This window comes from Ursus maritimus, unplaced genomic scaffold (genome assembly GCF_017311325.1).
Source record: "Ursus maritimus isolate PB19 unplaced genomic scaffold, ASM1731132v1 scaffold_26, whole genome shotgun sequence".
NCBI classification, from domain to species: domain Eukaryota; kingdom Metazoa; phylum Chordata; class Mammalia; order Carnivora; family Ursidae; genus Ursus; species Ursus maritimus.
This window is the reverse complement of record NW_024425119.1, coordinates 22,360,896-22,388,710: the sequence shown is the minus strand read 5'-3', so window position 1 is coordinate 22,388,710 and position 27,815 is coordinate 22,360,896. Positions and strand designations below refer to the sequence as shown.

At 35.3% G+C, this 27,815-nt stretch overlaps 1 protein-coding gene across 6 annotated transcripts in view; it reads left to right on the top strand.

The window, feature by feature from the left end:
• The window catches only part of SOX5 (SRY-box transcription factor 5), a 957,215-nt gene that overhangs the window by 315,841 nt on the left and 613,559 nt on the right, over nt 1-27,815 (top strand). For all 6 annotated transcript variants that reach the window (XM_040642245.1, XM_040642242.1, XM_040642244.1 and 3 more), the window contains one exon: nt 6,552-6,618. The gene's annotated coding sequence lies outside the window, so the exon portion shown is untranslated. The remainder of the gene's footprint in view (nt 1-6,551; nt 6,619-27,815) is intronic.

The following is a 27,815-nucleotide window of genomic DNA, read 5'->3' as shown; positions in this document are numbered from 1 at the left end:
TGTATGCTGTGAAATGAGAAGTTCTTCAGTATTCCTTGGAGAGTTAGGAACGGCTTCACTTGAGAAGGTAAAATAATTGGGTTGAGCCTTGAGGGAGAGTAGGTAGAGAAGAATGGCACAACGTGCTCAAGTTGTCCCATGCGTAGAGTTTGGGACGGGAGCTATGAGAACGGCTGAGGAACTTATCTTGGTTGAAGTAAGAGAACAAGAACAAGAGAACAAGAGTGTAGAAAAGGGCAATAGCTAGAGAAATGGAGGGGAAGTGAGAGATTTTACAGATATGTAAGAGACAGGATGAGCATGATTCAATGGCCAATTAGATCTGGAAGGTGGGGGAGAAGAAACCCTTCAGTTATAAGGACTTTTTGATTAGAGCTCTAATTTTATATAAATCACTCCTTTTTCAGCATCTTGAGTTCAGTTAAATTAAAAAACCCCAAATTACAGTAAAGACTATCCCCATTTACATAGTAGATGTAGGTAGACAACTGTTGTTTTGTATTTCAGCATGCCGCACCACCCATACATGTCTTTTCCTTTGGGAGAACTGCTCCTTCATTCTCTGCCCGTGACAAAGGTGCATGATCTAGTCCTAGTTAGTCAGAGAACTTCATTCTGCAGGCCACTGTGAGTGATTGGAAAAGCCCTAGTTTTTCCAATATGCGTCTATGAGTAATCTTCCCTTATGACATTTCGTCTTCCCATTGAATGGTAATGAAAATTTAATTAAAATACCTTTGCATTCTTGCTATGGCATGAAAGATTATAATAAGAGTAATAAGATGACGTAACCCTGATAGAGTATCTAGTAATGCTCAGTGGTACTCAATGGACTAGGTACTCTCGCACTTGACATGCATTAACTCATTTAATACTACTAACCCCCCTATAAGGCATACATTATTATAATTCCCATTTAAAAGATGAGAAAATGAAGGAATCAAGAGACATAAAGTAGCTTTCCAGTGGTCATGAATAAGTGCTGGAACTGTTTCTAATATATCAAATAAGATTGCCAGACTTAATCTCAATAGAGGAAATGTGGTATTTTTATTCATTATCTTAAGGAAATCATTCCTAAGAAGTAAACATCTTTTCCATAATGTTCAACTTTACTTGCAATTACTGAGAATTTCCTGGGAACAAACTAAGATTATTGATCTTCTATTTTTTTACTTAATAATTGTTTAATTAGCTTGCTAATCAGCTACATAATGCTATTTCCATTTGGTGATACTGATGATGCTCTGTTATGTATATCTGGTAGGGATCACCTCATGTCTTATGTTATCACTGGAAATTCCTACTTTATAATTTTTCACCTTAATTAATTTATTTATACACATTATAATATCTGCTGTACTGTTAATTTCTAAAGTGCAGAATCCATGTGTGATTAATCTTCCTAGCCTTCAGAATAGGCGAAAAAAGAGAAATTAATGTTTATTTTTGGGTTCTGTAAACTCATCAGTTCAATTAATTATCACTTAAAGATAAGGAAGCTAAGGTTGAGAAAGGTTTTGCCACCTGGAAGTCGAGGCCTGAACTCATAGTCAATTCTAGATAATCCCAAAACACATGTACTGTTTATCTCTGTATTTTGCCTTATAACATAATCAATATCTGATGATATTTTTTTGTGGAATAGATGAGTGAATAGATGGCTGTTATTCAGCAAATCCCCAAATTAAGTCAAAGCAATGTGAGCACCCTCTTTAGAGAAGGGAAGGGAACCTTATTTAAATTTCAGTAGCAGAAAATATACATGAATAGTCAAACACATATTAAATAAAGAGATTAGCCACTGTAGGTTGTATAACTGGAATGGATCAAGTTGCTTAATCATATCACTCTTACCGTTATGAGATTGGGTAAATGTAAGATAGTCTTACAGGCTAATGTAGCCTCTATTTTTTAAAGAATTTATATTAAAATTAAAAGTTAAATAGGTAGTATTGGGAAACTTCAATTTTATGTCACTGAAATTTGGTATTTTTAAAGTATATGTTTCCTCATATACTTACCTAGTTTTGTTTGGCAGCTAAAATTTTATAACAGTCATTCTTAAGTAGAGAATTCTAAAATCACTAAAGTATCTATATGATTTCCAACTTTTAATGAATTGCATTCTGAATTATTGCCATAGTTTGGATTAATAAATTTTTCCCTTCAGTATCAGTGCCGATTAAGTGACATTTGTACTTGGATTGTATTATAATACTTGAACTCTGTTGAAAGACTAATCTCTGAAGACTAGTTTAAAGTAGAATATCTTCCTATTAATTTATTGTTGGTATTTAAACTTGGCCTGGCATTAATGTTATCTGTCAAGAAATAGGCTATCAAAATAGAAGATTTCTTTTGTGTTATCTTAACATGGTTTGATTTCTTTCAAGGCAGATGTGGGTAATTTTCCTTTTAAAAATGGGAACAAAATTGTATTAATGTGTCTTTGTTTTATACTATGTAATTTGTTAAAAACTTTTGTTGAGTTATAGTTTATATACTTTACTCATTTAAAGCATGCAATTCAGTGTTTTTTATTAAATTCAAGGAGTTGTTCAATATCATCACAATATAATTTGATAACATTTTAATCTGACAAAAATCCATACTCATTAACAATAACTCCCCACTCCAAATCTGCTTCCTCTGTAACTCTAGGTAACCACTAATAATGTCTCTATGCCTCTATAGATTTACCTATTCAGAGCATTTCTTAAATGGAATTATACAATATACGGTCTTTTGTTACTGGCTTCTTTCTTTTGGTATCTTTTCAGGGTTCATGCATGTTGTAACATGTGCTTTATTCCTTTTGTGGCTGAATAATATTCCATTGTATCGATATACCTAAATTTTGTTTATTCATTCATCGGTTGATGGACATTTAAGTTGTTGCCACATTTTGGCTTATAAATATTGCTGCTATAAATGTTCATGTACAAATATTTATATAGACAGACATATTTTTCATTTCTTTTGTGTATGTATATGAGGTGAAATTGCTGGGTCATATAGTAACTCTATAACCTTTTACAAACTGCCAAACTATTTTCCAAAGCACCTGCAGAATTTCACATTCCTACATTTGATGTACAATTTCTCTACAATCTCATCAGCACTTATTATTACATATCCTTTTTTATTAGTCATCCTAGTGGATGTGAAGTGGTATATCGTTGTGGTCTTGGCTTGCATTTTCCTAATGGCTAAATGATGTTGAGTATCTTTCATGTATTAATTGGCCATTTATATATCTTCGCTGGGGAAATACCTATTCAGATTCTTTGCCCCTTTTTAATTGGGTTGTTTAACTTTTTATTATAGAGTTGAAAGAGTTCTTTATATATTCTGGATATAAGTCCTTATCAGGTATATGATTTGCAAATACTTTCTCCCATTCTGTAGGTTGTCTTTTTGCTTTTTTTATTGCTCCCGAGACAAAAATGCGCTCGATACTTTCTTGATTGTGTACTTTGAAGCACAAATGTTTTATATTTTGATCCAATCCATTTTATCAATTTTTTTTATTACTTGTCTTACCTGTTGGTGTTGTGTCTGAGAAACTATTGCCAAACTCAAGGTTATGAATATTTGTGCTTTCTCTTAAGAGTTTTATAGTTTTAACTCTTACATTTAGTGATATCTATTTTGAGTTAATTTTTTGCATGGTATTGAGGTAGGGATCCGATTCCATTCTTTTGCATATGGATATCCAGTCCTCCCCAAACCATTTGTTGAAAAGACTGTTGTGTTCCAATAGTAATTCTCAGATGTCAACTGGGTGTCTTATCATTCAGTTCAATCTGACAGTATCTGGAATTAACATCAGATCCCAGAAATTAGAGTACGGTCCCCAGTGACTGCCCTTACTTCAGAAGGTAACTGCAAGTAGGGTCCCCAGACTTTGGGTACTTCTGCCTGGCAGAATTGGCTACAAATTTGGGATTTCTCACAACACTCCTTCAGCTTCAGTAATTCACAGAATGACTTATAGAACTCATGGGACTGCTATACTTATTATTATTGTTTTATTATTAAGGCTTCAAATGAATAGCTCAGATGAATAGATACACAGGACAAGTCTGGAAGGGTCTTGAGCACAGGACTTTGTTTTTGTGGAGTCAGGGTGTGCCACACTCCCATACATCAATACGTTCACCAACCAGGAAGCTCTCTGAGTCTCATTGCTTAGAGCTTCTCTTGAGGTTTCATTACATAGGCATGATTGATTAAATCATTAACCTTGTGATTAAACTCAATCTCCAGCCCCTCTCCTCTCCTCAGAGTCTGGGGTGGTAGGGTCCTGAAAAGTTCCAGTCCTCAAATCACATGATTGCTTTTTTTTTTTACAACCTCTCCCATCCTGAAGCTATCTAGGGACTCTGTCAGGAGTCAAGTCATAAGCATAACAAAGGCATACCTATCACTCAGTGAATCCCAAAGTTTTGAAGCTCTGTGCCAGGAATCAGGAGCAAAGACCAGATTTCTTTTTCTTTCTCTCTCTCTCTCCCTTTCTTTCTTCCTTTTTTCCTTCCTTCCTAATAGTGTTTTTACTGAATTCCTTTAGATTTTCTAAATAAAAATAATGTTATCTACAAATGGTTTTATTTCTTCCTTTTCAATCTGGATAGTTTTTATTTCTTTTTCTTTATTAACAAACCTGGCTGTAATCTCCAGTACAATGCTGAATAGAAGTGGTATGAGTGGACATCCTTGTTTTATTCCTGATCTGGGGGGAAACCAGTCAGTCTTTTACGATTAAGTATGGTAGTTGTGGTTTTTTTGTAGATGCTCTCTGTATTAGGTTAAGGCAGTTTTCTTCTATTGCTAGTTTGTTGAGTATTTTTATCATGAAAAGGTGTTGGATTTTTATCAAATGTTATTCACATCTATTGAATAATTGTATGATTTTATATTTTATTAATATAATATGTTCCATTATTTGATATTTAAATGTTAAACCAATTTTATATTCCTAGGATAAATCCCAGCAGGTCTTGGTGTATTATTTCTTTTTACTGTTTTATATGCTTTAAAAGAATTTAGGTACTTTAGAAGTCACCCAAAATTATTGAGGCTTTTAAAAATGAAAAGTCTTTATAAACTAATAATCAAAAGTTATGCAAGTAGTCTGGGCCTAGATCACCTCCAAACCTGTGATTATAGTGTGTTAGACCAATATTCTAGAAGTAGAATTCTGTTTACCTAAAAGTATAATTTTTAAGTCTTTTTAAAATACTGGCTACATAATCCAGTTGATGACACCATCCCAGGGCAGAAAATTTATATAATTCATATTTATACAATATAATAATCATGTTGCAATGTCACAAAAATCATTAATACATGCTTAAACATTTTGAAACGATTGAACTGAACATTTTCGGGGCCAAAGCTTAAAAAGGTAGAATAGGTGATGAACTTATCCTTATAAAAATTATTCTACATCCATAAGTAAATAATAAAATCATGATAAAATAGTTGTATGTATTGATTTTGGGAGATTTCTGGATTCATGACAAAATGACAAAACCATTTTATAGATCAAGAAAATAGGCCTCCAAGAGGTTTGATAAATTTCCAAAAACATATAGCTCTTCTGTCATAGGACTAATGATTAAGCCCTGGTCTTTGGGGTGCCTGGGTGGCTCAGTCAGGTAAGCATTGGACTCTTGATTTCAGCTCAGGTTATGACCTCAGGGTTGTGAGATGGAGCCCTGCTCTGCACTGGGAGTGGAGCCTGCTTAAGATTGTCTCTCTCCCCGCCACCTTTCCTCTATAAGAACAAAACAAAACAAAAGCCCCCAAACCCCCCAAACACAAACCTGGTCTTTATGACACAGGGGTATGACTATGAAAGAGCAACTGGGTATAAATAAGGTATTTCTGCTTTTATTTTGCTGTTTTTAACCTAGAAATTATCCAGCGAGTTTGTAAACTTTTATTCTTATACAACTTACTGTCCTAGTATAACATAGCACTATGCCCTGATAAGTAATAGTTTGTATTTAATAAATCTTAGTGCCCATTAGGATGTTTTCCAAAGTGCCATAGTACTTGCCTTATAAGTGTATTTTAAGTTAACCATCAAGGAATATAAAGAAGATTACAATTGTTTTTCTCTATAAAACTAGGCCCAGGGTTCATATTCATGCATGTGCTTATATGAATGAATTCATAACATAAAGATTTTTAAAAGTGATTTATTTCATACAGCTCCAAAATAACTGGTTCACATTTTTATATTTCAGCTCTCATTGTACCTTGACTGTCATTTATAAAATTTGTTTTTTAGTTGTTCATTCATTATTCATTCATCAATCACTAACTGGCACAGTCTTATGCATCTGACTATGTGGCTGTGAATCTGATCTAGAAAAAGTTGTTACGATGAAATTATCTAATATTTCTTCCAAAGTTTTGTAGTAGAAACTTTCTTTAACTCTATGATGTTCGATTTTTTCACCTATTTTGAAATTACTTTGATTTCTCACTACTTTTCTTTCCTTTTTTTAATTTAGTTTTATTTATTTTATTTTTTTTAGCTTTGCAAGAAATAGATAACATCAAGGACATCAGGAGTGGGAGAGATTGGACTGGGAGACTCAGCAGGTCAGGACTTTTGCATTATCATTTGCTATCATTCTTTTGCCGTCAATTCTAGAGTTCTCAAGTCTCTTGCCACTTGTTTATTTCTTGGACATGCTTACTTGGTATGTTCTCAGTTTTGCAAATCATGACTAACAGCTTTATATGAGAAGTCCAGAATTTGGGTATCATATTTTTAGGATTTGAAGATTAAAAAAATAATTAAAAATAAATTTTCAGGACTAGAAGAAAATTTTTTACCTAATAAGTTATATGAATACCCTGATTTCTATTGTTCTCACAGAAATTGTTCTTGAATGACGATTTCTTAATAACTTTCCCAGAATCAAAACTTTATACGTATAAAATGTTATTAAGGAATTCTAGTAATATTAAGTAGTTGTAATAACACTTAGGTCGTGAAAATCGTTTCCTTTCTTTTCTGCTATATTCTCTGGGCTTGGAGCTAACTCTAAAAGCTCTTGACACTTTAGAGTCAATCTGTTTGCTTACACTAATTTTAACTACTGAATGTTGACTACCATGTGTAAAATGAAGGTTAATTAAAATACAATTTCTATGTAAATGGAAAGATCCTGACTGTCAAAGGGTCTGCTATGAGCATTTGTCACCATTGTGAAAGGTTTAGTGTTAGTCACATTCCTTGGTATGCTGAAGCCACACCGGCCTTTGGGGTCTCCATTGCCCTGAGTGTCCCCATGAGTGACTAATGGGTTCGTGTTCATCTCCTGCTTCAGAGAGGTCTCCCAGTTGTCTTGAACAGTGATTACATCTCTCAGTACAATTGCTTAGTTATTTATAGAAGCTTGGAGATCCTTCACCTCTCCGCCACGCCTATCACATCCACAACTCTCCTGAAGTTTAACTTAACGCCTCCATATCCAGGTTTCTTATACAGCAACTTCCACTGGGTTTTTTGTTTTCATCACACAGAGGGTTAGATGCTTTTGTCCTTCAGTCTGATCACATCTCTTCTAGTAAAAAAGCTTATTCAGAAAGGAGCTAAGCTTAAAGTTCTGCCTGGATGATTCAGGGATTTCGTTATTTCTTAGCATTAGCATTAGAGACCAGACAGATTATTATTGTTATGTATTGAGAGAACACCAGCCTCCAGCTTGAAGGAGAGATAATTTCAACTATATCTTGACGCAATGCATATGCTCAAGTTTCTGTTCTTGGCTAACTTAGGTAAGAGTCCTGCAGAAAAGATGTATTTAGAATGATATGTTTAACTGATTGGGTTCGTGAGTGTGACTTCACTGATTCTTGCAGTTTTGAGATTTCCTTCGGACAATGCTTTCATAAAGAGTTTTCTGGTGGTAAACATTTCCAGATGTTCAGTTGATAAATATTATTAAACTAAACATTAAAAAAAAAATTGAAGCCCAGAGTGGTAGGTTTTCTTGGCATCCAGCTGAAATGTAAGTATTGACCTTAAATTGAATATACTTGTTGAGTTTTGCATGTTTGGAAGCAGAATCAAGAAGGAAAGGACAAACATCTCACAGAGCGTAGAGTCTTGGTAGATAGAATCCAATTCGGTCTACCTATTTTGCAAACCTAAATTGCCACCCACTGTCATATGAAATAGTAACAGAGGTAATTCTGTGTTTCTTGACATGATGCAGGCCCTACTGAATTTTGCTGCCTTACAGATTATGGAATACTACAATTCTGCACACAACATTGTGCACACACATACAAAATATCATCATTTGCCATGTCCATCAATTTATAATTTATAGAAAATACATTTAATACTAATTGATACTAATACTTGACTTTGGATTGTACTGATATTTGAAGAAATTGAGAACTTTAAATTTTTTGTTTTCCTTTTTTTTTTTTTTTTTTGATTGTTGTTTCTCTGGAGAAGGTTCCTATTCAGGTGGATGAAATGGAAAGATGATTATTCATTCTTTCTTTCATTCATGCAACAGAAGTTCTTATGCTCCTGAAGCTTTTATTCTAGAGGAAGAAAACATAAAGTGAAGATTTAAATATCTAGTTGGCCCTTCAACAATGTAGGGGTTTGGGGTGCTAACTGCCCATGCAGTTGAAAATCTGTGTATAATTTTTGACTCCCCCAAAACTTAACTAATAGTCTACTCTTGACCAGAAGCCTTACCAGTACCATCGGCAGTCAACTAACACATATTTTGTATGTTGCATGTATTATATACTGTATTCTTACAATAAAGTAGGCTAGAGGAAAGAAAATGTTATTAAGAAAATCATAAGGAAGAAAAAAATACATTTATAGTACTGTACTGTAAAAAACCTATGTATAAGTGGACCCATGCTGTTCAAACCCATGCTGTTCAAGAGTCAACTGTATATGTTAATGGGGATATATACTAAGAAATAAATAAAGCAGAGTAAATAGAGAATGATGGGAGACTATTTCAGATATTATGTCTGAGGAAGGTGTTTCTGCTAAGGAGACTATGAAACACAAATCTAAGTGGAGAGAGGGAACCAAATAGATATAAATGGGTGAAGAGACACTCCTTATACTTGGTATATTGAAAGGTTGCCGAGAAAGGCAATGTGGCAGGGAAAGATTAAGGAGTGGACAAGTAAGAGCTGAGAATGTGAAGGATGATGTGGTATCTATCATAGAAAGCCGGGTAGATCGAGGTAGGACCTTGACTGTCATTCTGAGTGAGATGGGAATCGTTAAAGGGATTTTAGCCAATAAGGGATGTGGCTCACATGTTTTAAGGATCACTCAGACTTACTGGGTATATGTAAAGGATTTTAAAATTTTCTCTTTAGATACAGAATATAAATTATGAATGAAAATAGGCTTAAATTAACAACAATGAGGGCAACATTATCTGATCAGGATATTGACTGATGATTGTGTTCCAGGAGCTAATGTTAAATAGTGCAGCTCTCATTTTTCTTTTCCATGTTCTTAATTTGCATAATTCTTTTGAATTTGAATCATGTTTTTTGGCAGTGTATAATAACTTATTGTTTTATAATAGGGACATTAATGACAATGATATGTAATATTTAAAAATTATGTGCATCTGATTGTTGCTTTGCATACTGATTTTCCCATTTGTTTGTCATTTATAATTTCAACCAAAACTACATAGCTTTGTATAAGTCCACAAACAAGTCATGAATTTTACCTTCTATTTGTATGGGAAGATCCTTGAAATTATGTCATAGTTTTATTACAATTATCACGTGATCTGTTAGACTATGTATGAAGAGGAAACATGGAGTATATATTAAAAAAAAAAAAAAAACTTAGTAGGATTTAGAGGGCATAAATTCTGGAACCAGTTCTGAAACTTAGCAGCTGACTTGGGGTCTTTGACATGTTTGCCTAGAAGTGATCAACACTGCTTCTCATGGGAGAAGCATACTGTTACTGTTATCTCTGCAGTTCTTTTGCAGTTGTTAAGCCAGTGTGTACATACTAGATGGTAAATAAAAATGGTTGAATTAAGAGTCATCTACACTAGAAGTGGCCATTTTTAATATAAATGAGAAAATAAGGGAGATTATTTCATATAAATAATAGAGGAAAATCTCCATATTTTCATAAAAATTATCAGAGAAGATACTATTGATACTTGAAAGGAAGAGTTGTTTCTAAAATTATCCTTACTATCCTGTAAAAGATCAAAGTGAGTATGAAAAAAGGAATTTAGATTGTTATCAGTCTTGTGGCAGCATTTTCCAGCTGCCAAATAATGGTTTGCTATAAAGTTTTCAAACCTTTAAATCAATACAATAATAAACTATTTTAAAACTATAACTAAGCTTGTATCTTAGCTTAGATTTCCATCATTTGGCTCTCAGAATATTCATGCAACATATATATATATAATATTTGAAAATTTTTATTCAAAATCTTTCCTTTTTAATTATAAGAATCACTTTTATGATTAAATGAGAAATAAATAAATAATTTTTTGAATTATATATTGAAGGAGAGGACATGCCTACCTCAACTTCACATAGACACCTGCAATTCTCCTTGAACCTGGGGGTGATTCAGGTCCTTTTCTGCCAAAGGCAGTGGAGGAGGTTTTCCTTCTCCCAGAAGGGCCAGTTCCTCCACCTATGCTTACGCCTCACTTCTTTTCAGCAGTTTCAGAAATGCTGATTCTTTGCCTAGTAGCTTCAGCTTCTTTATTTGGAAGCTTTAATATTTACAGGTGCTCAAGTTTCCCACCTTAAAATAAATAAATTGACAAAAACTTCCCTTTGATCCTACTTCTTCCTCCAGCTACCACTCCCTTCATATACATGTTTCCCTCAAGTTTCAACTTCCTGTATCCGTTTTCTTTCTTCCCACCCACTCCCCAATCCTCTTCACTTCTATCATGCCAAGTCTTGCTAAGGTATCAGTTACTTCCATCACACTAAATCCAAATGACAATTTTTAGTCATTATCTTATTTGGTCCCTGAGTTCATTCAACCGCATGAATGACTCTCCATCCCCCATCACACTTTTTTTTTTTCAAAAGACTCTTTTCTCTTTGCTTTTTGATGAGAATGAAATCTGTTTTGTTCTCTACTATAACCCTAACACACCTTTCAAAGTGCTTTGCTTATAGCACATGTTGAATGAATTTAGATTGAAGATCCAATACTAAATATTATAATGTGAGATATAATGTCATAAGGACTACACAAGAGCTACAGTGTAACATTCTATGTGGGTTCATAGGGAAGAGAAAGAAAGTTTCCTAGGCAAGTGGGTACTTGAGCTGGGTCTTGAAGGATGCATGTGATTTTCCTAGCAGAGATGTTAGATACAGGGGGAGGGGGGCGGATTACCTAGTATATATTTAAGGTCCTGCTGTCTGAAGTGTCTCTTTGGGCTTGAGTAACTTTGCATGTAGCACAAGGAATACAAAAGGGGAATAACGACTATAAAGATGTGTTGAGCTCCTTACAACATAAAGAGACGTTACAATTCCAAGTCTATAAAGAGGACTTTGACTCTTACTTTGGTGATTTCACTTTCAATTCAACATGACTTGGGAAGTTACAGAAAATTTTTGCTGATTTGTTTGATGTGATGATTAGGTCTGTGCCTCGTACTAATTAATTAATATGGTGGCAGTAAGAGGTTGACTGAAAGGGGAGAGGTTACAAGGGGGAAAGAGGATAGCAACACCGTCATCAAGCAAGAGATCCAGAAAGCCAGGGCCTAGATAAAAACACCTGGGGACAGCTACAAGCAGAAATTCAAAGGTGGGATCAATAGCTTTTGACTTACTAGAGCAATAAGGGATGAATTTAAATCTTGAGTAACTGAAATAACAGTCATGCAAATTGTGGATGTGGGAAATCTACAAAGGTAGTTGTTTTTACTTATTTACTTATATTTTTATTAGTGGAGAGACAAGATTGTTTTGAGAGTCTTAACATTTGAGATGCCAGCATTGATATATTGAAGAAGTATCCATGCACAGATTCTGGAACATGGCAGGAAAGTTGAGGATGAAGCTATATGAATTTCAACTTGACAGGAAAATTTCCTCTTCTGTGGAAGAAGGGCAATCCAGGCTGAGGGAATATCCTGAAAGACTAAGGGTCTGAATATCATGTGGAATTTTGAAGAAAATCAAATGGAATAGTCAAAATACAAGAAACTCTGAAGTTTGAATTGTAGTTCTGCTGCTTGACAAGCTGTGTGGTTCTGAAGTCGGCTTTGATTTATTTATTCATTTATTTATTTTTAATCTCTGCACAGGCCCAGCCTGAGTGATCTGCAAATAGTAAACACTAAATAGGATTTATAGGCTCAATAGAATATAATCATTTCTGCATTGTGGAATTTGTTTTGAAGTATTGAAAATTGTTTCAGAGTCCATTCATTCGATTGTTCATTCATTCATTCATTCATTCATTAATTCATTCATATATTCTTACTGAGTCTTCACCTGTGGCAGGCACTCTTTTGTTTATATTGCCTGACTTTTTCTCCATCCCATACTTGACTAGAATTTTCCCTGGTTGAACTGACCATGTTATTCTCTGTCAGTTACAGGAAAAAGACTGATTTAGATCTTGTCTCTCGATGGCATCATGCCTTTTCCTCAACTCAGACCGAGTCTCGTCTTCCTCAAGTTGGTTGGAGTAGCTATAAAAGGAAGTGATGGAGAATGTTGTTTTTACTTGCACAATAACAGGAAGTACGTTCATTGTGCTGATTCCCCGTAGACACATCGAGTAAAATATTTAACTCACGAATGATTTAAATCATCCTCCTTCACGGTAGTTAAACACGCCGATGTTATAGAGATCTGACGAACATAACTATTATCATATGACTACTGAGAAGTTTTTGGACAGAAGTGCCAGTTAGAGGAGGGGAGCCCTATCCCTGAATGCTGAATGAGTGCTTGCCTGGGGTGTCCCCAGGAACAGGAGCTGACACAGGTGTTCAGCACAGTTGCTTCCTGCTTCCCATCAAGAAAGATGGGGGGTTCTTAGCACTGCTGGTTTGTGGCACTCAGCATATTTGGCAAGCAGTCAGCCCTGGCTGAGGATTTCCCTGGGGAAAATAAAAGCCACAGGGGAGTCATCAGTGTGACCTTCTGCTGTGTAGTTGGCACACAGTTGCGCCACAGGAAGGCTTTCAGTTGTCATTTTCTGAACGAGGAGATATCAGGTGCTGACGGAGGCTCCCCATTCAAGGTGGAAAGTAGAGAAGGAAAAAAAAAATATTGGGCAGAAGCTTACCAAATAATTCCCAGTCATGAAGCTTAACACCAGCTGATCTGCTGATAAAAGGGATTTTTTTTGGGGGGGGGAGGGAGTTTCTTTGGTTCTGTAAGCACAATTATAAGCTTTCCTATTTAAGTCTGACCCATCATATTGAAATGCTGTCACTAGTATCATTAGCAAGTAAAGTGTTGATAACATAGTCAAATGCACAGCAGAGTTCTGGCTCTTAAGTGTCTGGACTAACTCCCAATATTAGGAATAGGAGTCAAACTGCCATCACTTTTCCTGTGCTAACAGACGCCCTGCCATTAGCAGTCTGAAGGCAATTTTAATAGAATACATAGCCCTGCTGAGTTGGTCTCAAAAGATAAATAAGCAATGCAGAAAAGAAGCTTTTGTTTAAAAGTAATTATTTAAACTATGCATTACAGGTAATTTTCTTTTACCAGTAAGGCAAATGCTATCAGAATTTCAATAATAATTTGGTGGCACTTATCTAAATAACGCGATATTGTCATTTGTAAGAGTTAAAGCATCGCTTTATTTTCACTTATATACAAAATGAGGGTGAATTGGATTCAGGTATCCTGTGCATGTGTTTTACAGTTTATATTACATTTCTTTTTGGGTGAGCAGTGTTGTATTCTTAGACAGATTTATGGAAATGTAACAAGCTGGTGATAGAGTTCTGGGAACTGCAGACTTGACTTCCAAACACAGATTAGAACAGGAGGGCAAAGAACATCTTTTTATTTTTCCTTTGCTGTCAGAAAGGAAATCACATTTCAGTCTTTTAAAAACTCTTTTAAATAAGATGCTTGTACATAAACCACAGTCACAAGGGTATAATAAATGTGTGCATGGATCAGAGGAGCCAAAGCTTTGTTTGCCAAAAGGTAAAATCTCAGAAAGCTTTTTCAGAGTCTATTTGGAAACCATTTAAACCACCACCTTTCCTTTCCTTCTTAATTGTGACACACTGGCCTGAAATCCTTAATATAGAATTAGCTCTGGCCTCACAGTAGGCAGAATAAAACGTGCTTATGTAAGTGTGATGGAAGGTGCATCCGGAAGCTTCTATTTCCAACTGCCATCCAGGAGAAAGGTAAGCAGGATGTGCTTTAGAATAAAGACAGACCTCAGTTCAAATCCTACTCAAATCCCAAGCTGGGTTTTTTTTTTCCCCATAATATATCACCTTAGACTAGTTATGTGTCTTCTCCAAGTCTGTTTTCTCAGCTCTAAAATGGGGTGATACTAAAACCAACTTTGTATGATTATTATCAGGATGAAATGAGATAATAGATGTAAAACGTGTGGGATGTTCTGTGGCATAGAGGAAGGACTGAAGAAGTGTTTCTTTTCCTGTTAAAGATCTTTTAACAAAATTTCATCCATGTTATATGTGCTAGGAGTTGAGATAAACATGTTGACCAATAAAGTCTAATGTCAGACAAACATGTAAGCAGATAACCATACTACCGTGTGCCAGTTGTAATATTGGTTTGGCACTTGGGGGCATGAAGGGTGCAGGGCTTAATCTTGGCCGTGGGAAAATTACTGTAGAATCTTGGTTTGTTGAGCTTTCAAAGTGAAGATACTAAGCTATATACTTCTATCCCGAGCTGTTGTGATCAAAGGCAACCATTTTTTTGGAGTGATTTTTCCAGCTCTTTGTTCTTTCTGTTCTTCTTCCTTTACATTTATGTAAACCTTTTCTTTGATTATTAGCACCATGGTTAGGTAATATCTATAGTCAGAGAGAAGATGTAAACATAACTCAACCACTCAAATGCTGCTCAGCATCTGTCCTAAAATGATACGGGAGAAGAGATAAAAACACAGGCTTTATTCTCATACATTGCTAATGGGAATGAAAGTTGGTACAAATCCTTTGGACAAGAATTAGGCAATATTTAACAAATTTACATATACATACAATTTGACCCAATAATCCTATTTCTAGGAATTTATCCTGAAGACACACCTTCAACAGTATGAAAATCACAAGCTCGAGGTTATTGATTGTGGCATTGTTTATAATTGTAGGATATTAAAAACTACCTAAATGTTCATGCATAGGAGAGTACCTGAATATACGTGCTAATACACTATGGCATCTCCATATGATGAGTTACCATGTAATTGTAAAAAGTGTGAATAGATATAATTTTTCAGGCTATACTGCCAAGTATAAAAGGTACAGAAGTACATTACCTAAAATGAAAGGGAAGTAAAAAAATATACGTATATATGCTAATGGGGGCAAACAGCTAGGAAAGAAACACTAGAAACTCATGAAATTGGTTACTTACATAAGGGGTTGGGTTCAACAAATGGGGACTGAGAAATAGGGTAGATCGGGTGATATGAGTGCTATCTATCCATCTATCTATTTATTTTTGTGTAGTTCTGATTTTTGGAACTGTGTTAATGTTTCACATACTCAAAAATAAATAAATAATTAAAATGAACCAGGGTGTTCAGGGAGCCCCACATGAAAAACAAACAAACAAAAATATCTAGCAAACTTAACTATATTTGTAAGAATTACAAATGAATGGGGTGGGGGGAAAAGAGCTAATTTAAGTAACTTTGCCAAACCGACTTTATACCCTAAGATTTAAAAAAAAAAAAAAAGTAACTATTGTACTCCAATTAGAAAATTTGTTTTCACATGATGTAGATTAATGATTCTGTTTTTGTAGGGGTCAGAGTTAACATTTCTGAAGCTGCCATAAATGTGTCGTAAGATTGTGGATAGTGATGGCTATTTTTCTCACTGTAAAAGAAATGAAGAGGGCTAGAACAAACCCTGTGGTGTTGAATTGGAATCTGAGATATCAATAGGAAGTCATGGTATGTGTGTGTGTGTGTGTGTATATATATATATATTCAAAGTATGTATCACAGATATACAGACATAAAAATAAAGAAATGTGTGTGTGTGAGTGTGTGTGTGTGTGTGTGTGTGCTTGCACTTATATATCCCCTACCGCTATCTACTGAGAGGCCTAGAAGCAATAATAACCTCAATAGTGATGAGCACAATTAGTACCTAGATTTTGGTTTCTAAATACCATTCTTAAATAAAAGAAACCAATAATCCCTATAGAAGGGGATGTTTCTAGCACTCGAATAGGAAAAGTATATGATGAGAAACTGGAACATCTTGTGGTGCAAGAAAGGAAGGAAAGACTATAAAGTGATGGAAACGCTTTGAAAAGACACATGAGCCAACGTGAAGTGGCTCCTGATGACCACATCTAGGACATTTGAGCAAGAAAAAAATCATGGTAGTGTTGAATTATACTCAATATAGTTTGTGATACTATAAAAAGGGTTGAGTAAGTAAATAAGCGTGGGAGAGAAAAAACTCTTTTTATAAGAGTAGACTACAGTTAACAACTATAGAAAATGATGGAAATAGAAAATCACCATCTGGTAAACACCACAGTAATAATCTTTTCAGGTAAGAGTCACCACTAGATAGTTAATTAGTGGTGAAAATATGATGATAAATAGGATACTTACAATGTGTTAAAATATCTCCTCTTAAAATGCATATTAATTACAAAAGTGAACATAGTAACTTTTCAGTGGAAGAACCTGGCAGGCACCACATAAAACAAGCAAAGTCAACGTCACTAGTAATGGGATGTATTGGCATCATGTGCCACTCCTATGATTCACTGAGAAAGGCACGAAAAATCGTTCCTGTCATGTTCTTGCCAAAAATGCATAATAAGAATTTTATCGTGAGGAAATATCAGACAACTCAAATTAAGGGATATACTATGAAATAACTCAGCAGTATTCTTAAGAAGTGTCAAGGTCATGAAACACAAAGAAAGACTGAGAAATTGTCTCGAATAGAAAGAGACTAAGAAGACGTGACAGCTAAATATTGGCTCATGGGCCAAGAAAGGACATTAGTGGGACAGTTGTTGCCATCTCAATAAGGTCTGTGGATCAGCCAGTTGTATTGTATTAATGTTAATTTCTTGGCTTAGGTAATGGGGCTGTAGTTTTGTAAGATGTTAATATGTGAGGAAGCTGGGAACTCTAGTATTTTTGCAATGTTTTTAAGTATGAAATAATTTCAAAGTGAAATACTAAATTGAAAAAATAAAAAATAAAATGTATGCCTTAAGTAAGATGTATGCATGTATTATCCATCCTTCTTTATTATCATAAAGAGTTTGCTGTCTAAGAGGGTAATCACTGGGCTCTAAGAAGAAAGGAAAAATTGTAATAGAGTGACAAGTACGTAGCATTGTGAATGGGGTCTTATTCTGTTAACTGGCTCTGTCACACACTGTGTAAGCCTTGAGGGTACTTACTATATCTTTGCATTTGCTAGTCTATTTTCCAATAAAATAGAGATAATGATCTTAGCAATATGGTTTCTAATTATTCACACCAATGGAGGAGAGCAAAAATGTCGAGTATAGAGCCCAACGACAATAATTTTAAGCACTCAAGTGAAGATCAAGATTTAATGTCAATGAAGGACCAAGTGTATTCTGGTAGGTATACAACTCCAGCTTATGAAAATATTTCCAGGGACAGTAGACAGAGCCAGTGTATTCAGTTCAGCGGATGTGTGTGAAGAGATCGGTAATCAGACAAAAGCTAGAAAGGGGGCAGAGGCACAGTACTCTGAGCATCCAGTCAGTTGGACTCTGAGAGTCCAGATTCTTACTTTAGACATCTCCCCAAGCTTGACGGTGCCAGTGGGGTGGGGGCAGTACTCATGAATGCTCTGTGACAGCATTGAAGGACTAGGGTGAGGGAACAATAGCAACGTAGAGTTGCACAGAGTTCTATGTAGATTGTTTTCCCACATTCATATTCAAAAATTTCATGTTCCACGTAGTTACAAGATGTAGGCAGAGAAATTGATTTCATTATCTATGTTTTTATAGATGAAGAAAGTCAGATTCAGTGTTTCCATAATCGTATAGCTAATAAGTACAGAAAGAATTTGTACTCTAGACCAGGGTGTTCACCTGAGTTTGTGAAACTCCTTCTAGCATCAGAGACCCCCCCCCCATATTTACATGAAATTCTTGTATATAAGGTTTTTCAGGTGCATTTTTTTTATGAGGAAAGGATACAGATCACTTGATTCTATCAGATCTTCCAAAAGGGTCTGTGACTTAAAAGTAGATAAAGTATAGATTTTCCTTCCACACTAATGCACAATATAGAGTGGAAGCATTTTTGGGACTTGGGAATACATAAGTCTTACAGTGCCTGTACTCAGGAAGCATCATTATCAATAACGTTTAACAGAGTGGTTGTAGGACTTGCCCAGAATCCGAAGAGTTAGTGCCAGAAATAAAACCAGAACTCCAGTTGCTGACAGCCAGGGAAGTGATTATCCTATTGATCCCATTTATAAGTTATGAATTGTCTTTGACGCAGATGGTTCTTTGATAGTCCAGCACGAACCAGGAAGACTGGAGGTCTGCTTCTCAGTCTGGGTTCCACTCCGGGGAGGAGCCAAGTTCTGCTGCTCTATTGAGGCATTAGTTAGTATTTTGAGCATTAGGGTGGTTTGAGTAAAATTCTGTAGATTGCTTGAAAATCCTGGGGAGAGAGGGGCAATAGTACAATTGTCTTACCTATGTAGAATGAAAAGCAGATTAAATTGGGCAGAGGCCTTGGGGTGAGTACGCACCTGAAAGCCTCTCCCAAGTTTTAGCTTCCTGAATTCAGCTGGAAGTTGAATCTGAATTAATTGGAGATGTTCCTTCTGTCCAGCAGCAGTAGACTCTTTCCTTCAAAGAATATGTTAAATGATGTCAGTCTTTATGTGACTTTGACAATTGCCAAAAGTTTATAGGATCTGCTAATATACACAAATACTGTCCCTTGTCCGTATCTAAGAGTGTGTGTATTGCCATCACGGAGTAGATCAATTTTTTTTTTAAGTATTTAATTCTTTACTATTAGAATCAGAATCCCTTGACTATTACATATATTTGATTTCCAAACCCAGGATTTATGAAGGACTTAATATTTAGACTTGTTATAAAAACCATGTAAAATTTCAAATTTCATTTAATCAGTAACGATTTAGAGAGTAATACAGAATCTAAGAACTAGATAATGCCTATCGAAGTCACTGATTTTGTAGACAAGGAACTGGGGCTCCGAGAGGTTAAATTTTGCATCATTTTACACAGTTAATAAGTGACAGAGCCAGAAAAAGAACCCAGATTTCCTGATTCCTGGCTCAGTTTTCATTCCACTATGGCATGGTGCCTCATGACACGTATGAGCTTCGAGCAAAATTGTGTTTGTTGAAATGCATGAAAAGTGTTGTGGATCTTTTGATGATGTTTTGTGGAGGGAATGAGGTCATTCTGTCCTTGATATTTTTTCTTAGTTGTACACTAAATTTAAGTTAATAATTTTTCTTTATCTACCTTAAATTAATAAAGTTCTAATTTTTTTTCTCAACAATCTGTCTATAGTTTTAGAAAATACCGTCTTGTCTCAGAATAAATACATGCATACCTTAGAGTTGCTAGCACTTAAGTTGTTCACCCATTAAGTGACTAATGTAAAAGATCACCTCTCTCGTTAGGTGCGCCGGATTGCAAATATCTTTTGATAGTACTGCAGTGGTAGTGTAGGGATTTGCAACTGGCAGGCAGGAATTGAATTGCCATCATTTGGCTTTAGCAGGAGTTAGAGTCTTGTCTCCAACATAAGCATGAGCCAAGGTACTGTCTCCTTTTTTCTAATTTTAGTTGGAACCATTGGCACTGATCTTACCTAGACAGACTAGTGTTATTTCTACCCAGCACAATCTGCTGGCATGGGCTCTATTCCAAGCCATGCATTTGAACTTCTCCCCCTGGTTTACCAGAGATATGATTGGATGTAGAGGACAGTAGCTTTCACCTTTTTCATTAGAAGGCATTCTTTCAGACATAGAGATTCTAAGTTTAATGGGTTCACTATATGACTCAGAATTGGCTGTTGTGACCGAAAATTGCAATATGCTTTAATTGTAGGTCATAAAATAATTACTCTGACATTTTGGTTCTGGGACATGGATATTGATATGTTTAACTGTTCAAGGTAAGAGGAAAGATGAGAAGTGATGTCTGCTTTCTAGCCCTCACTCGTTCTCTACTGGAGCAAATGACTTGTACAATTGTCCTGTCATGAGCTCCAGTCGTGGGCATCCATCCCTGCTGGCATCTCTCACAACCTCAGTCACCCTGGCCATGCTGTGGCTCCTTTGCATCCCTTTATCACAGCCGTCAGGGAGACCCCTTCAGGCCGTCAGCATCTTCCCTCAGCTAACTCCCATACTATGGACGGTCAAACAGGTTATCACAGCTTCTGGAGACTTGACTGTACGCAGCCACCCCTGTACCCTTTTATCCCTACTTCAGTTTGTCATGGGATTGCTGCAAGGTTGCTGACTCACAGAGTGCCATTTGGGAAGCCAGCCACAAGTCCTCATTTTGCTCAGAGCTTAAAGAAAAGGGATTTCCACTGTGTCCCACCCCAACCTCTTCAGTCTAGATGTGCCCTGTGGCAGTAAGAGTGCAGGGCCCTCACATTAGCTTTTGAGGCCTCTTCTCGCTGTGACTCTACCTTCTCCCTAAATTAAAAGAGCCCCAAACACCCAAATCTTTTGCTATTACACATAAATAGTAATTTTCCATATGTAAAAGCAGAAGATATTTTTTCTCTGGTTCCTTGTGACCCAGATGAGAAAGACTATACATGGAATGGGGAGAGTAAATGCATCAGGTTACGATTTCATATATCATCACACAGGGGACTCAGTGATAAATAGAAAAGATACAGACTGCCCTTCTGGGGGGCTTACAGTGAGCTCACGTGGAATTTATTAGTTTTTGTTATTCTTCAAAACAATAGATATAAACACGTCCACAAATAGAGCAATTCTGATAAACAGCTAGACAATATGTTTAAATCTTATGTAAGGGAAGGCTTTGAAGTGTATATTACATCCTGAAGATCTGGTTGAAAAATAGCAAATCATTATCCAAGTGGAAAGGAATGTCATAAATTTGAGTCACGACTCTTCTCTCTCTCTCTCTTTCTTTTTTCCCACCAAAATTTTTCTGTTCCCCTTTTGGGTAGAAGATCTGTGTTCCCTTACTGCCACATCCTGTTGCTAACTTTTGCTTAGTTTTCAACTGTGGTTAAGATACCCTCTTACGACGTGAGCTCTCCAATAAGACTGATAATAATGAATAATAATCATTAAACACTTAGACCCTGGTTTATGTGGTAGCCCTTAGGGAAAGTTATCACTTTTGTCCTCATTTTACAGATGAGCAAGTTGATGTAAATAGAGTAAAGGCGATCCAAAAGCACATGAAAAGTGGGCAGACCAGGACCTTATCTGACACCAAATTCTGAATCCCTATCATTTAGGAATTGTATACAGTTTCAAGTAACAAACCTGAATGACATTGGTTTGGACAAGAGAGGAGTTTTTATTATTATTTAAAATAAACCATAAATTTTCCTTTGTCTGTGGTCTCCTCTGTAGTTATGTTTATTAAAATATACACATGCACAGATCTATGACTCCTAAATGGAATATTTTCTGTAGAATCTTAAGCAAATATTTAGCACAGACCTGCCTAGGAGGGGGTGTTAAATTAATCTGGAAATGAGGAACCAAAACATCACCTAAGTTCAGAGACAGTCAACGGTCTAAACCCCATCTCCGCCTTAGAAAATGCTAACTGATAAATGGTTAGTTATTCAGATAGAAATGCTTTCCTTTAGGTTAGAGCATTTTGAGTTGTGGATTTTCCTCTCTATGCCTGGTGGAAGAAAAATTGGTAATCAGAATAGTATTTGCAAGAAACAGTATGTTTCAACTTCAAGGGACTAAAATATCATGAACTTATTTCTTTGTATCCTAGTGTTTGAATATAAACAAGAGGTTTGCATTTAAGCAGAGAGAACAAATTGGCTGAAGACTGAGTAAATATAGTGTGTGGGTTCTTTACCTGATTGACGTTTTTTTGACAAAAACTTACCTTTGTCTTCTCCGCTACCTCAGTTTCTCCATTTAGAAAATGCTGTCATATATGCAGCACTTGTCTGTGGAGTTCATATCAATAAAATATGTTACAATAAAATGACTTGTAGGAATTCTGACTCAGTGCTACCTCAGTGTTATTCTGTTTTTACACGTCTATAGTATGTCGTTGTTTTATTATGTCATTGTAATGTGGTTAATATGTAATATTGTTTTGATAACAAACTGACTTTCAAGTGCTTTATATATAAGATCCATGTGCTTCAAAGCAGATAGTACAAACTTGGGCCAAGCTAAATAAATATTTATTCAAAGCTTTATATACGGAAAATATGTAAACAATTAAGTAGACTATACTCACTCCAGGATATTTCTTGGGAGTTTTAGTTCTGTTCTTAGTAAATCCCTAGAATCAGTATATTTTCTAATTGACTGAGGATGTTGATTAGTTGAAATCTTTTTAAGCAAGGATTTATAGATTTTTATTTTTGAACTCAATTCTATATATTCTTGTCAAATTTGGCTTAACTCCATAAGAGAAAATTTGGGCAATCTACAAATACAGACTAGAAAGATAAGCATTTTAGATCATTTAGGTTTTTAAATTGCTTTCTTAATAGTTGTTTTTAATTTTAATTAGGCAGGCATATTGCATTCTTCTCTTTCCCTTTTTAATGTTAAATTTGCCAGAGATTATCATATGCACAAACTAAATATGTATGATCAAGATAATTAATATAAAAACTTTTGCCCTTATTATTTGATTATTTAATGTGAAAGTATTAAATGGGTCTAAATTGGCTTAATAATTGTCTCAGTTGCTTTTTAGTTTGTATGTTGAAATCATGGTCCTAGACCATTACTAAGAATGCTTCAGCAACAGGAAATGAACTGAATTGTTTTTTTTTAATTGGTGCTTATGAACAATTTGGTCACTTCTAGAAATGTGAATTTACTTTTTTTAAAAAAATGACTATTTTAGTGTAGAATTTCATGTGATAATGTTTTTTTATCAGTATTCATGATCTGATAATATAAATAGTTTTCTAGTGTTGTTTTCCATAAAACTACTTTAGACTGCAACTACTAGATAATTGATTTTTGTTTTAGAGATAAGGATCACTTAATTTTTATTATTTCCCAAAACAGTATTGGAGCCTATGCATGCCCTCTCTCATGCCAACCCCTCAGTATAGCTGAATCTTGCCATCAAGCCTACTATCTAAGGAATCTCAATCTTCCTTTCTGTTCTATGAACTACCGTAGTTGACAGAAGAGATTTCTGAAGAGAAAATTGTATTGATTAATTCAATTTCTGGGTCGAGCATAAGGTTGTAAATTGGAGATCACTCATAGAAATTGAATACAAAGGGAAAATCTTTTTTAAGTCTTTTTTTTTTTTTTTTTTATTGTATTGAATGATTTATGCTGAACTCCTAAAAGCTTTCCAACCTCATAGAGCTTCAATAAACTTCTAATGGGGTCCTGAATGCCAGCTCTATTTTTGTTGCTTGTACAGTAGGTGGGAAACCTTTAACTAGTAGGATGAGTCTTTGTTTTCATTTCTATTGAAAAACTCCCGTACTAATACTTAGGGAGTTCTAATATTTTAGTTAAAGAGTTTTCTGGTGTAACATACATATATTTCTACAAGTTTAAATATCTATTGAGGATATATTGTTGCTGAAGTATAAATATATATTTTCATATCAATATATTTAACTAAACTCAATTTTTATGCATATGTATATGCAAGCAAGATATCTTTCCATATGCATACATAGTGTCCATATTTATTATGTTAGTTGGTTCAGTGTTTCATCAGATAATAGGTTCTCTATTGCAGAAACTGTTTTATCCACATTCCATCACCCCCGACAGAGTATAATACGGTGTCTTTTACACAATGGATGCTAAATTAATGGTTGTAGTGAATGGTGACCAAAAGAATACACATTTAATCAGAGATAAATGTACCATTTGATTTTGATGCAGGTATATGGGAAAGATGTCACTTAAAGAAAGTCACCTTTATTGTCGATTAGAACTGTTTTATTCCACTTAGATGGGAGCTAGCTCTGCTACTTTTATATAGTTTTATTTATAATTGTGAACATGTAGAACCACATGAGGCCATCAATCAGTAGAGAGATGAGGGCCCAACAGAATTATTTCTGTAGGTGGCCAATTTTTTTTCAATCAAGGACAGCTGAAAGGTCATGATTAAAACAGTGATTTTCCTGAAATTGTAAGTAACTGTTACTGACTGTTTTGCACAAAGATGTCAAAACTACTTTTTCCTCTGAAAAAGAAAATTATAAGTTCTTGAAAATGTTGGCAGTTTTCCAAATTTCACTTGCACTACTGTAATGTATTTTAATTACTGCACTTGAGTCAGTTTCTTAAAAAAATATAAGAGGCAAATATAAGTTAGGGTGATAGTAACCATACATAGATTAAACAATAGGCATCTAATGTCTCACTGACAGGTACCTAGTCATTACTCATTATTAGTCAAAGCATAGGATTTAACAATTTTTACCCATATAATGTACATAGCATTAATTCATAATTCTGTATGAGATGAGGAATTATATATCACTGTATATTTCTATTAAAAGATGGCAGTGACACTCTAGATATTTAAGTAATTTGCTTCACGTAGACCAGTTAAGCCAGGGCAGCCAAGGATAGCAAATGTTAGTTGCGATTTCTGTAGGTGGTCCTTTATTCTCTGAGTCGAATTGACTCCAGTCCCTGGGTAGCGGCAGGCAGGACTAACTGCTGGTTGTCATCATCTTTCAGATGAGGTGTGGACATGAAGTTCTAACCATTTGTAGTCATTAAAGATTCCTCAGAACATTTGTAGCAAGAAGGGTTTTAACCGCAGTGTCCTGGTCAGTTTCCAAATTGGGTAATTACATTCTGCCTCCTAATGTCTTCCTGCAGGTTTTGTTTTTGTTTATTTGTTTGTTTGGGGGTTTTATTGTTGTCTTTGCTTGGATATATGGAGCTGTGGTGTTTTGGGGTTCATCTCTCCTTCGTTTTAAGTAGTTGTGTGCGATTCTATAATAGAACACAAGTGTTTTATTAGATGCATATTACTTTAGCCTGCATTAATAATTTATATTCCATACTTTTATACTCTCTTTTAGTTTAGTTTCTTTTTTAAGGGACACATATAAAGGAAAGAATGAAAAGACATAATGGCAGGAGTAACAATAGATATGGTGGCTGACATGGGCTGCTATTATGGATATGGTCCAAGTGTACCTGCTCTGCTTTACCTTGGAGGGAGATGCTGGAAGGCAAAGAAAAGGAATGACACTTGCTGAGTGTGAGAGGAGTCACAGGAGAATATGCCGAATGTGAGTTCACTTAGAATTAAAAAGTGGTAAAGTTCCATTCAAGCCCGAGAATGACATGGTTCGTTTTCATGTTAAATGTCAATCTTTTTTCCCCATTGATAAGCATGTTAAATTTGAATTTGTAAGGCAGAAGGCTATGTATCTGATTTTAAGAGCAATATTTTGATATGTCATAATTTTGATGGCCATGTTTTGAATTAGATATTTCACTCATGATCATTTTTTGTAATCTACAGAAAGATAAAACTCTATCAAATCAACATTTATTGGATGCCAACCATATTAAAAAGAACCACATTTGATGTATTACTTTTGAAGATCGTGATTTGGTCCAAAAAACAACAACAACAACAAAAAACTGTATCAAGTATTTATCCTATTATATTCCTACTGGGTTGAAAGTGATTTTTTCTTTTGTTTTGTCATAATTTTATTTATTCAACAAAAAATGATAAAACAAAATTCAAAGTAATTGAGTCCTAACCCAAGCATAAATTTCATCCATTAATCTTAAACCTTACCCTGCCAACACATTATATGGTAGGAAAAGCATAAGCCCATGTGTCAAAAGAGCTGTTTTTTAATGCTGGCTCTCACAAACTCTATCATTTCCAAATGGGTAAATTGCTTAGTAGCTTCCTTGTCCTGGTTTTTTCTTTGTAAATAGGAATAGTTCTAATATTTTTGACCTACCCACCTAACCAGTTTTAAACGAATGGTAGAAAATATATTTCCTTTTAAAATGAACTCTAAACTAAAATATAGTACTTTCCTCCCTAAATAATTTATCTTTCATCAGATTGGTTTTATATATAATCCTCAATTACAGATTACTTTTCATGGCTTTTCTGGAATCTTAGCTTGAGATTAAACTTTCTCTGGGTTCTGTGTGATGGAGCTTTTCTGTTCTGCACTCAGCCTCTGAAATGTTCTCTTCCCAATACTGAATAGTTGTGCTTTTTCTCTAATTCATCTTTTTTTCATATTTGGAACACATAAGATACAGCAATAAAAGACTTGAATACTGCCTTGCCATGCCTGGTTAATCTGAAAATATCTATACCTGATAGAAGCAGGGCTGAGCTGTCACTGGACTACAGAAAGCAGAAAACTGAGTATGGGAGAACATCACCAACAAGGAGTAGGCTAATAGAGCAGATCGTAGTAATAGGAGGAAGCTCATACGTACAAAGAGTCAGATGATCTCATGGTGGGGAAATACCTTGCTGGACCGTTGTTGAATGTCTGGCTGTGGGGCGATCCGGGGAATAAGGGTGCAGTGCCGAGACTGGAAACTCCACCCACAGATAGTAGGAAGCAGTCAAACGAATAAACTGTCTGTGAGCATCACAGAGACTTGGCAACAGTAGCAGATTGTCCCAGGAGACTCAATTTTTAACCAAGATTAAAAACTGATGACAGAGACCTGAGGTAAAAATTATGGAAACTGAGTGGACTCAATAAGGGAGCAAAATGCAAACACTAAGTTACTGCAACTGTGCTTTTGCATTAAAAACCAAAAGCAGGCTCCCAGCTGCTAGCACTACGAGGTCTGTCTGGCTTTCGGGGCCAAACAGTGAAGTAACTCATATCCTTCTTGGCTTTTTTGCTGTAAGGTCTTCTATTGGCCACCTTTTATCTTACTTCCAAATTCATGCAAGGCAGGAGAAGAGAGAATTTATATAAATTCTGAGAACATGATTTACATTTTCTTCTCTTTCCTTCACTTTCATGGTCAATCGAAGGAAGGTTATTTCCTACCTGATTTGGTTCTGTTTTCTCCCAACCATCAGCTTTCTCCCCTCAAAGTTTCTGTAATCTGTGTATGAAAGTCACATCAAAATTTATTGGTTTAACACACATTTTAGCACATTTTAACGTATGGGATTGTGATGCATCTTAAATCTATGGTTTGTCATAATTTAATTGCCAAAGTATTTTTTTTTCTTGGTGATGCATAAAATATTGGGTTGTCCTCAAATCAATGGCATTTTGGATGAAATACAAAGCTTACCTAACTAAGAGTGTTGCTGCCAACAGTGGCTTCAAATACAATTTGAATCATAAAGAT